At 44.2% G+C, this 12,466-nt stretch overlaps 2 protein-coding genes across 9 annotated transcripts in view; one reads left to right on the forward strand and one right to left on the reverse strand.

The window, feature by feature from the left end:
- Positions 1-12,466, reverse strand: part of LOC116233104 (uncharacterized) — a 224,884-nt gene that overhangs the window by 163,174 nt on the left and 49,244 nt on the right. The gene's annotated exons all lie outside the window — the stretch shown is intronic.
- The window catches only part of UBASH3B (ubiquitin associated and SH3 domain containing B), a 55,925-nt gene that overhangs the window by 8,836 nt on the left and 34,623 nt on the right, over positions 1-12,466 (forward strand). The gene's annotated exons all lie outside the window — the stretch shown is intronic.

Consider the following 12,466-nt stretch of genomic DNA (forward strand, 5'->3'; position numbering starts at 1 on the left):
ATTTGTGGAATATCTTTCTAATGACAAAAGCATTTGAAGCAGTTGAGCAATTTAGTTGACATTATGCAAATGGCATCGAGTGTTGTGACTAGATAATTGTTCCCTTGCTTCAAGGTACACGTCAAAGCAGAGACGAGTTTTCAGTTGGAATAAAAATTCCCGAAAAATACTTCTTTTTCACTCATTTGCTATTGTTATTGATGGTCTGGGTGAGAAGTGGTGAATTCCAGGAGCATGCAGGCAGCCCTGGGCACATTTGTTACTGCTGCTGGAGGAGGGCTAGGGGGTTTTAATTGATACTATCCAGATGCTCAAGTGCATGGCTGGCTTGGGGGCTTTGCAGCAATTCTGGTTTTAAGTGCTGTGACACAGGGCAGATTTGTGCTGCCATTCCTTTGCTGCTGTTGTTAAGGTAGCTAATTGCCATTCCACCTTACAAGTGCTCAGTTGGGCTATCCGGATTGGCGTCTCCCTAATTTCATTTCCTCTTGATATTTTAATGAATATGCGTGCATCCCGTTCGTTCTGAGATGTGCAGTGCCATGATTTGGCTCTAGCTGTTGTACCCAGTCCTGCCCCAGAAGGGCTCAACCATCACTGCCTGTTGGGGCTCAGCAGTTCTCTCAGCACCATCTCAGCACATCTGTGCAGCACCTGCCTGCTGCAGCTCAAATTAGCCCCTCATACCTGCGGTGTTCCACTGCATCCATGCAGAGCTTAATAGAAAGAAGAGGCTTACACTGTACCCAGGTTAACCTTTCTTTTTGCTTTTCTAAGCACGCAGAGGCAAGGGGATCTTAGATCTAAATGAGGAGCTTTCTTTCAAGATGTAGATTGCATTGTAGGACATGAGAAGCAATAATCAAAGGAAGTTCTTCGTTCTCATTATCAGTTCTCACCGTCTCACTTCTCACAGTAGAGTACTTCTGTGTGTGACGCACAGCCCCTCTCAATTCCCTTCATTAGAGACCGAAGCCGGTCTGCCTCTCATCACTGCAGCCTTTGCACAGCCTCCAATCACTTCCCCAACTCAGCATGGATTCTGCCTTTACTTTGCAACACGTCATTTTCCAACCTAGCGAAAGGCATGGCTCCTTTCCCTCAAAAATCAATTGCTGTCAAAGCTCTCCTTTGTCCTGCCTCATTCAGAGCGTATTGACTTGAAGAGGAATCATTCCCTTGGATTCAGTAGACTTTGAATTGAATTGTAAGCATCGATTTTCCTCCCTCACTCATGTGCTACTGATATCCAAGTAATCTATATACTAGCTTCGGCCAGGAAATGTGATCAGCCTGGCAGAGTGTGCCAGGTCAGAATCCAGGCTGAGACATGTCAGTGTTGGCAATGGTGGGTGACAGTCAGTCTGCAGTGCTGATGACTGAATGCGTTCTACTAAGACATGCAGAGAAGGACACTGGATTCCCATTCAAGAAAGCCCTAAGCAGATGTTTACATCCCATTGGTCCCAATGGATGAGATGGACAGATGTACAGAAATGTTCTTCTCTCTCTGCAGGCTAAGCAGAGTGGTCAGCCTGTCGGAGGAGTATTTTCCCCTGCTTTGCATCTGCTTAAAATGGCTGCATGAAGCAAATGACAGTGGGAAATCCAACCCTCTGGGTTTCAGAAAGCAATGAGCTGCACCAATTCTTGTTATACTCTTCAGACAGTACCCCAGCAAGTAGAAGCTTTGCCAGAGAAGGGTTCTGAGTCACAGTGAGCGCCCACCTCTATGCCATTTTTGCCCCCTGAGCTTCCCGCGCCAGCCAGCATTTCTGCAGAGATTTGTCTCTGTAAGCAGACAGACATGGCCATGGCGACCTCTCACCCTGCGAAGGTCACTTGGCATTAATTAGTGCAAACGTGCAGCGAGACTTTCCTCCCTGCTGCCCTACCTTAGGTGAAAAGAAATACTGAAATACGGAATTTTAATGTCGTCCTCTCCCCTGCTATGTATGATGCATTCAAAGGCGAGGAACAATAACCTCCCTTCCCAAAAGTCTGCAAGATTTAAACCTTTATGACTTTCTATAAGTCATATTCTTATTGTGTCTCACCAAGACCAGGGCAGTCCCTGGAGCACCCCTCCTTTTACCATTCCCATAACCTTCACAGGCCATACCAGGAGCACAAAGCATCCGAAGACAGAGGCCCCCTGCTCCACCCAAACGCTGCTCTCCCTCCCCTGGGGCACTGTTTTGTTTCCTGTATCACAGGTATTTCTGAATCTGGGAAAGAAAGGAAAGGGCTTCTTCCATTTCTGTAACCCTTCTGCAGCTCTCCAGTTTACACATCTTAACCCAACTGCAGATCTACTGAAGTGCACTTAATCCATAATGCTGAAGACCCCTTAGAATTTTAGGGCTAATAGCAGTAAGAATATATGGCAAGAAATATACCTAGTTATGCATACACCTACTATATATGTATATACACACATATGCACACATTTATATATGCATACACAAGCATGCACTCCTACAATATATACAGTGAACTACACAGGATATGTACACTTGACATCAGGCAGCAATATGTGGTCAACGCGTGGTTTTCTTTCTCTTTTTTTTTTTTCCTTTCCCCTCTAACACAAACCAAACCATCAGAATTAGCAGCAGAAGCCAGGAGAGCTTGTTGGTTCAGAGAGGAACCTGGAGGATGGCCTGAGCCTTACAGCAGCTGAGCTGCATGTTGCTGCAGGGCTAACAGGCGAGTCCAGCTGCTGCACGTGCAAACCTGTCCCATGACGTGCTTCTCTGACTGGGTAATGTCCTCCTGGACACATCCATAGCAAGGTGAATAACATCTTGTGTTTGCACAGTGTCTTACATTTGTTACACTCATGCTTTGCAAATTGTGGCCTGGATTAAGAGCAAGCTTAGAAAGCTGAGCAAATCACCCTCAGTCCCTTATGGAGAAGAACAGAGCTTTGGGGAAAGTGGTGTGTACACATTGCCTTGCAAGGCCCGTTTCTGTGGTTTCACTTAAAAGATGCACACCACTGCATGGTTGAACATGTACAGGATGTGAGCCAGTGGTTTCAGGAAATGAATGGGCTTAATTCTGATCGCATTTGCACAGTGATAAATGAGCAGTCCCAGGCCCTGCAGCCAGCAGGGCTCTGCCACCGTTATCACCCTGTGCTCAGTGACCAGCCCTGGCCTGCTATGATACGAATGGGATGCCAGAAGTCATTCTTCCACACTGCAAGAAGTAACAGCTTGCCCTTCCTTTAATGCACACACATAAATAAAAACATCAGGCTTGCACAGCCCATTAAATGAAATGTTTCTCTGGCTTAATATGCCACTAAAGAGCTTTTCCTCTTCTTTTCCTACTCTATGCCAAACAGTGACTCGGAGATTCAGTAAGCCAAACTTTGCATTTGGCCCAAGATGCTTGATGGCCATCACCAAGCCAATCCTAATTCATATTTCATCTTCTTAAACTATTTACACTTTGGCCTCTATCACTCCACAACACATTATCCTCAAAGTACCTCAGTTTGTTTGCTTATTTTTTCAAGCACAAATGGCCTTACAAACATAGAGTCATAAAGGTTGGAAAAGACTTCTAAGATCATCTTGTCGAACCGTTCACCTACCACCTATACTGCCCACTGAATCATGTTCCTTAGTACCACATCCACACATTTCTTGAACACCTCCAGGAATGGTGACTCCACTACTTCCCTTGGCAGCCTGTGCTCTTGACTCTTCTAAGCTCAGGTCTTGGGTTCCCTACATAACCATCTCAAGCAACTCTAGAGAGTGCCTCAGATTCCTAAGCTTTTATTTTAGGCATACACCCTAATGTTATGTGGGAAGCATCCTGAGTTTAGGAAAGACAGTTCAGCAAAAAGGACTTTGAATTTTGGAAGGCTAATGTCTGCTCACCCAAAAAGACACCTAAGCCACTAAGGTGGGTGCTGCTGGTTTATTTAAAAGACTGATAGACTGTGGAAACAGCACAGACTTGGCACACTCTTAGTTGTTTTAAACACTTTTGGCAAAGCTTTAGCTACTAGTTTTAGCTCAGGTTTTGACAAAATAGGAGGTACAGAATCAGATATGTTTTGATCATAGCCTCAACAGATGTTAACAATTCCATAGTTGATCTGCTTACTGTAACCCCATCAAGTCATTCAGCAAGGCCACAAGCAGGTTTGAGAGGTCTCAAAGACAGTGCCACAAAGCCACATAAAAATCAATGGGAGCACAGTTATGACTTGTAATCAAATCACAGCTAATACAGTATGAATGAGCCTGATCTTATTGATTTTTGAAGGAAATTGAGAGACCCTGAGGATGTAAGTTACTGCAAGAGTCCAGACAAATGGACGGTAGTGGCTGTTAAAGCTGTGTTTTCTTGTACTGGGAAGCAAAAAGCATCCCATGGAAGTGGTCAGTTAAAAGCCCAGAAATCTGTGAGCAAGACCAGGAGTGAGCCATTAGCAGGCCAAGGAGCCATGTGTTTCTTCTCTGAGCAGCTCTGGGATGAAGAGAGTTATAAACCCGTTCATGTAAGGGTGTGATATGAGCAGATCCTGGCACCTAATTCCTTTGATTCATAGCTGAGTTTATTGTTGGGGAGATGACTGAGCTTTGGGGAAAACCACGCAGGAATAGCTGGAAGCAAAGACTGCCCCTTTATTCTTTGTGTGGATTATCCAGAAAAAAGTACCCACGTATGAGCTTATGTTTGCACAAGCAAGAAACTGGAAGGACCCCAGAATCTGCCCCAAAGTTAACATAATCTACATGTTCAACACGAGCCAAATTGTGCAATCACCAGGATCGTTGCCATTAGATTTCCTTAGACCTGTGTACAAAGGTCATGGCCTCTCCATTGTAAAAATGACTGCCTGTAATAAGCAGCTTTTGATGGCAGAAGAAGGTGTCATTGTATTCACTGTGTCAGTGGGAAACTCCTTACTTCTCCTTATTTATGGCTTTCTTCCATCCATTCAGCCCAGGCACCCTGTACCAGGGATTGCTGTAAAAGCTATGCTCAAGGAAAGCCCCCTGTCTCCAGAACCTCACTTGAATTGCAAGAGGGCTTTCCTTCCATCTGCAAGGAAAAGATGACCCTGGGCAGAACGTGTAGGAGAGGTCGAAAGGCTGGGGGCCACCAGGACAAGGATTCCCAGATGAGTTTGGGCGGAAGCACTTGGACAGTGGAGACTGAAACCTGCCCACATAGTATGAATGAATCTCTATTCTACAACTGAATGCAGACCAGATGCTGCGATTAAAGCTGGAACTTCTCCCTGTGGCCCTGGGAAGGCAGAAGATGATCTAAACATGGGTCAGGTCAGAGCTCAGCAGTGTTTGGAAGCTGCTTTGCTGTGATCTCTGGTGATTTTCCTCTTAGCAGCAAACAAGTCACCCTTCAATTTGGAGGTAAGCTCAAAGTTCTCTGAGGACCCAATTTTGGACAGTCTGTAACCACCACCTCCTCCACCTGCAAGCCGCCCAATCTCTCCTTTGATGCCAGGGACCATGTGTACTCCACTCTCCGTTCTCTCTGTTTAAGCTGCACATGTCAGGGCAGGGCTTGCATCTCATCCTTTGAACAAACAGCTCCAGGCCTGAAGGAAGTCACAGCATCTCTCAGCCTGCATATCTCAGCATGTCTGAGGAGCTCTGCAGGACGGCACTCCGGGTTCAGCTCTGCAACTAACAATACTTGAGAAGGGAGAAAGCATAGTAAACAACGCAGGGCTATTACCATTTGTTCAGTAGGGGTTTCTTTGAGATGTAGGTGGTTTGGTCTTTCTTTTATTATTATTTTCAGTCAAACCGTAGTTTCTTGGCTGTTGGGCTGTGCTGTGTTAGAGTGAGAATTGATGGTTTGTTCCTGTGGAAATAGATGGAGCATTGGAAGAAACAGCACCCTATTAGTTATAAGCAGATTTAACACCTCTGCAAAGCTACCATCTGCCACCAAGGAAGGGAAATTAAAGCAAGATGCCTGAGATGCAGACGACTGCCAGGGTTTGGCAACATCCTTGCTTTCTGCTCTCCTGCTAAGCAGCGATTTGCTCTAGGAAAGCATCAGGGGGGAAAAGAAATCCAACGAGTAGTCCAGGTATTGTGCCATTAAAAGAGCATTTCTGTAGCTCCTTGAAAAGGAGTAGTTGTTGGGTTTGTTTGGGGTTTGTGTTTATCATCAGTAATTGTCAGCCTTGGGGTTATAATTAGCTTTTCTGTACCATGTATTTAAGCAGGGGAAAACTGCTTTAAAGATCATGAGCTTCCCTCTGTTAACAAAATGGTCGTGCCACATGCTGCCTGCTCTTTGCTGAGTCTTCCAGGGTTCAGATGAATGCAGAGCTAGCAGAACCGCTCGTCTCGCCCCATCAATAGAACAGGAAGTGGTTCTCCAGTATTTCCTAGCCAACTCAGCAAGGCAGGGCTCATGAAGCATCCCACGGTGCCCAGACCAAAGGGCCAGGGGGGAATTAAGTCCCTGTGGGGATACCCACGATATACAGAGTATTTTCTTGGCCTAGAAACAAGAGCAGCACTTATTCTTGCATAATAGTCTTAATCTAAGACTATGTGTGGAGCTTAAGCAAACAGGTCAGGACTTGGTTTCACAGCTCTCCTGCACAGTGAGAGGCCTTTGCAAGGTGAAAAAGGCTGAGAACCCATAAACTCATTCAGCAGTTTTCTCACTCTGATAAGATGCAAATTAATTTCCACAATGTACTGCTTTGCTGATATGCCTAACGCGTGACATCAGAATTTCCTGCAAGCATCTGGACCAAAGCGATCGCTATCAAGGTGATGCTCTTTACAGAAAGGATCAGCAATGCCAGAGACATGAACTATTTACAATTATTTTTAAAGTTGAGAACATGACTCAGTCAGATGTTTTCATCTCTAATGAGGTTGAATAATGTTTTCGTCTCTAATGAGCTTAGATAGTTCCAACATGAAATGTTACTGCAGATGCTTCACTTTATTTTCTTTCCTTTATAAGTGATGCCCCCATCACCCTGTCCCTGCCAATTCCTGCTTACAGTTTTGCCCCTTGAGTCCCTGAAATATTTTTACCTATGGAAAGACATCACTGCACAGAGTAATTGTAAAGATGATTCGGAAGACAAAATGCAGCAAACAAAAGGAGTGGATGGGAGCTGAGAAAGACTTTTTGCTTCTAATGTTCAGCGAACAGGATGGGAGGATTCCCTTTTTCCTTCTTCTCCTACTGAATCTGATGTGTTCTAAGTTCAGCTACTAACCCTGCTCAGGCCGTGCCCTTCTCTCTGTTAACGAGGGCAGTGACTGCCTGAGATGGCAGTGTAGAGCTTAACCTGAAATTCTTAGAGAAGGGCAACATTTACCTTCGAATTATGGAAAAACCCAACATCTTCCTAAGTGGAGCACTCTTCCTTTAAGTCATTAAATATGTAACTGCAATATAGGCACAAATAAATTATTTAAAGTTATTTCTAGTTGTGTGTGGGAGGTGGGTGGGAGTTGAAGTTGATAGTTGGTGGTTAGAGCAGCCTTTAGCCTTTACATTTCTCCCTGGTTTTACACAAGCACTTTCATTTTCCTTTTTAATTCCTGTATCTGATACGACTTTGATCAAACTTCTGGGGGGTTGCAAGAGTTTCTTCTAACTGGAGGGTTTTCTCAGGCCCACTCTGAGAAGGGCCTTTGTTCTGCTGAAGGATGTACAGCAGAGAGCTACTCATAAAGCATGGAAACTGAATAAAAAGCTGCCATGAATGAATGGAAGAAATCAAACCTTGGCTGGCTGAGTGACAAATACGGAGTTTGTGGTCATGCCAGAGTGTCACATCTGGCAAAATAGTTGGTGTGTAGGACTGGCAGCCCTGTGCTGTACTGGGCAGTGGATGTGCTCCCATGCTGTGTCTGCCAAAGCTCTGTGCTCCATCTCTGAGGTCCCTGGCTTCCCTCCATGTGAAAAATGTCCTTCCCTAAGCACTCAGAAGGGAATGCAATTAAGGTTGCCTCGTGCGGTTCATAAAAGCTAATGCATGAAAATAAGCAAAGACAAATTACAGCAGAATATTGGGAAGAGCATTTCTAATTCTAAGGTCCGCTGGCCTCGCTCCTTGAGCCTCTGAATGCTGAGCTGAAGGAAGCAGAGGAGACTGGAGTGCTGGGAACAGTTGCGTGCTGCCTGGGAGATGGGCAGGATGAGTAATATGGAAACTCCTTTTCTACAAGATAATGCACTTTTTCAGTCCTTCTCAAGAAATCCAGGCACAGTTTCTGGCATTTCATTTATGAACCTGTGTTCATGATAAATGACAACCTTGTTTTTGTTGTTTTTACAAAGCCATTTTCTCTCTCCTCCTTAGCACAGATCAGGATGTTAACACGAGTTTTATCAATGCAGACCTGTTCCTAAACTCCCAGTCACTGCTGGAATTGTTCTCCGATTCTTGTTAACACATTTGGCTCTTCTCTTTGGTTTGTTTTCAGCTTGGCTGTGACTTCATCTTGAATTACAAAAATACCACATGCACGCACTGAAAAAAAACACACTACTGTTCTCAGTGTTTCCTGCCATGAAGAGCCAGGTACTCTGCCTGCTCTGGCCTTCCTTCCAGTCAGGCCGTGTAGGTTTGCATGGCTCTTGCACTGTAGTTCCATGAGGGAAGCCAACACCTCGATCCTACCTCCAGTCTTTCGCTGCTGAAGATCACCCACTGGATTCTTATTAGAGGGGGAACAACGTGGCTCTGATCCTGGGTGGGCTCCAGAAAAGTCTTTCTTTTTGTCTTTTACCTCTATACCTGTTTTGCAATCTGCTGAATGGGAATATCCCATTAGTCACCCAGCCACCGTGAAAAGCAGCATGCCTTTTTGTGAGAGCAGAAATGGGGGAATGAGCCTATCTGCCAGAAATGAACCAGTGATCATAACTGTTTCAGGGTTCATTCACTTCTAAATAGGGAATGTGATGTGAATATGAATATACATGTCCATTTTTACTCTGTATCTCATATCTTCCAAGACAGCTGCAGGGGGTGGGGGGAGCAGGACAGATAGCAGCATTATTCTGGAGGAGTGTGTGAGCATATCTCACACATTTGTGTACCAGGAAAAGATCATGAGACGGTGGCTAAATAAGTCTTTGTGTAATTTTTATGTATGATTTTCCACTATGAGTCACCAGAATTTACATGTTATCTAACACTGAGAGTCCCGAGCTGATACTACGTTCTTAGAGGGAGAACCCCGCTCTGCTTGGCAGAGGTGCTCTCATGCTGAAGGAGTTAATGGTTTGCTAGAAAAACTGTCATCAGACAATTGTGTTACAAAGAGCAGCAGTTACCAAAATACATTTTCGCCTGCAGCATGCGAGAACAATACAGCTATTGTATTGTAACCACAGAACTTGGCACAAAGATAAGCATGAAAGCGAATCGTGTTTTGTTTGTTGCGGAAGTGGTGGAATCCATTGAAAGGTTATTGTTTGACTTCTTTTGAAGCAAATTCCATCCCCTTCGTGAAGAGTGTTTGCACTCTTTGGCTGGGAGGCAGAGGGGGTTGTTCAGTAGCGCTTGTTACCTTTGGTCCACCAGGGACAGGAGAATAAGGTTATTAACCTGCATCCAGGTGACCCTTCAGAACCACCCCAACAGCCCACGATTTCTATCAGAGAGAACAAAAAGGGCTGGAGGAAGTTCCTCACTAGAGAGCAGCTCAGAATTTTCTATTTTCATCAGAAAAACCACCCCCTAAAAATAAATCCTGGTTTGAAAGCAGAATAATTTCAGCAGTTTGCAACAATGACACATTTTGTTTGCAAACGTGTGGTTCTTAGAGGAAAGAAAGAGAAAGAAGAAAAGAAGGAAAAGTTGACTTTCAGGCCATAGAGGATGCTTAATCCTTATGGACAAGGTGTGAAGGTCTGAATTCATTCAAGCAGCACTGATCTGAAATAAGAGAGGAGGAAAATGCTGGAGATTTTAAAGTTCTTCAAATGATAGAGGGTTATCCAAAAGTGCTCTTGCAGGTCTCCCTGTTAATGTGTGCACAGGGTGGAGGGATAATGATAATTAGCCACATCCCTACCATCAACTACCACCCATTTCTCATTCCTGGGAGGAACTGCCACAGACTGAGGGGGAGAAGAATTGGAATTTCTGACCCCATTTGATTTCCATCTCACACCTCTTCCAACAGAGGACTGCAGAAATTAAGGTTTATGAGTAAGGACAGAAGATCAGGAGATCGGCTTAAAGACAGTGGGATTTAAAAAGCGTACCATTAAAACTTAAAAGTGCATTTTTCCTTCACAGTCTGTAGTATTTTAGGATAGCATATGTATTGGCACTCTGTATTCTAATGAAACTCATTGATTCTGAAATAATCACTCGATATTAGGAGCTGTGCCATTAAAGAAAAAAGAAATGCGAAATGAAATTAGAGGAGTGAGGAACTCCAGTATTATGAATATGGAATAGCTCTTACATTTTCTCTGAGGTTATTATGCCCTCGGCACTTTGCTGATTTTTTAAAGTGCATCATTTCATTTGAGTCACTTCCCCTACAAATTACGTACTTAAAAACCTGCTGATGTTGCCTCCGACATTAAGAAAAACATCCCACTTTAGATTTATTTTCCAACCCCCACTATATCCCTATTTTACCCCTATATATACTGTAAGGCAAAGGGGATTTTTCAATTTTTTTTAATGAGGAGCAGCACAGATGAGCTCAGTTACCAATAGGTGTCACGTACAATGCAGAGCTGCCTTAATGCTTCAGTCTTTGTTGTTTTTCAACATATGGCTTGTTTTTCTACCATTTTAATTAACTTTACAATTGGTATTACTATTTTTAAGCCAAGTTTATACCAGTAGTGTGGTATTTTATCCAAAATGCCCATGCATTTAATTAGAAATATTAAAGCCAGAGGCATTCAGGCTTAGGTTCTTAAAGTTAAGCAGTAGCACCCATAGAAAGCAGAACAAAAGCAACTTGGTTTGACAAAAATATGGTCCTCACAAACAGATTTTAACAACACATTCGAAAGTTGAGGCTATTTGTTGCCTTTCCTACCAAAAATGGTAAAATTCTTAGAAACTGATGGTGATTTCGTGATGTGGGTGGTGTGCAGGAACTCATCTGTATCAGCCAATTATCAAACGACAGAGGTTCTGTCTTCACCTGTACTGCTTTGCTGAAACATAGGGGTGGATGATCAGCTACTATGAGGGGCAGAGAACAGGCACAGAAAGCCAGATGCCTCAGATGTCAGCAGGCAATGCCCAAGCCTGGGCCAGTAGCCTCAACTCTTCCGGCAGGCAATGGGGACAAACAGGCACTTCTGCAGCATGAGCCATTTGACCCATTTTAAATGCCTGCCCTCAGGTACCCACACAGTGAATTGGTATATTTCAAAGGAAAGATTCGTTCACTTCACTGAAACTACCCACCAAATGAGCAATTGGTGCCAGTGCTGTTTGTTTTCCAGAGCAAACCCTTTCAACCTTTCCTTGAAGCTTAAGTTCACTCTTATGCTTCTCCTATCTCAGCTGCTTTTTCAGCTGTCTGCATTTACTGCCACAAAGAAACAGATTCAATGGGCAATCCAGCCAGGAGAAGGGAAGATGGAGAAATCTATGTGCAAAGCAATGCAAAACCACCCAGAAACAAACAACACCGATTCTCCTTCCATGCTGTGTTAGTTTCCCACTAACTGCTGGCACTCCAACCATCAGCTGGGTTCTGCTCCCACTCCAGATTGGCTGTGAATCCAGCACAGCTTCTGGGGACTGCTGCCAGGATAACTGAGAGCAGCACATCCTCTCCAGCCCCCTTAGTGCTGTGCTGAAAGCATGGAGCACTTGCTGGGGAAGTGACAAAGCCCTGCGCTCACAGGTGGCCATCTTTTGCCATCTTCTGCTCTCAGGGTAGACTAGACAAAAAGAAATTATTTGGAAGAGTTGAGCACAGAACAGTAGCAATAGGGAAAGAAGTCAGGGAGCAAACACAGTCATGCTGCAGTACTATCAGAATATGTGATTGTAGTGGGAAGAGATACAACAACAATCAGTGATAAAAAGAAGAATGAAAAGAGTGAGAGCAAGTGGCAGGGTTGCTAAATGCTGATCAGTGCTTTAAGGCGGCCTTTGATTTTTGTTAATTAATTATGCATTCCCTCATACTTTGTACTGCCGTTGATTTAATTGGACTCCTTATTTTTAGACATGTACAGCACGAGGAAGATAGGATACAGCTTTCAGAAGCTCAGCTCTAGCCTCATTCTGCCTCATTCGATACCACTGGGAGCAAAATTAGGCTAATGCTGAGCTCTTCTGAAAGCCTCGTGCTCCTGATGCAGTTTAGCACATCACATGGAGTAACCTCCATGCAGCTCCATCATGCAGGAATCCACACAGAACTGGGCTCAGCATCCCCAAATATCCCAAAACCATAATGTAGGAAAGAATAAGTTTAGAGGAGCAGGA

Source organism: Phasianus colchicus, chromosome 23 (assembly GCF_987193195.1).
Source record: "Phasianus colchicus chromosome 23, bPhaCol1.hap1.1, whole genome shotgun sequence".
Taxonomy (NCBI): Eukaryota; Metazoa; Chordata; class Aves; order Galliformes; family Phasianidae; genus Phasianus; species Phasianus colchicus.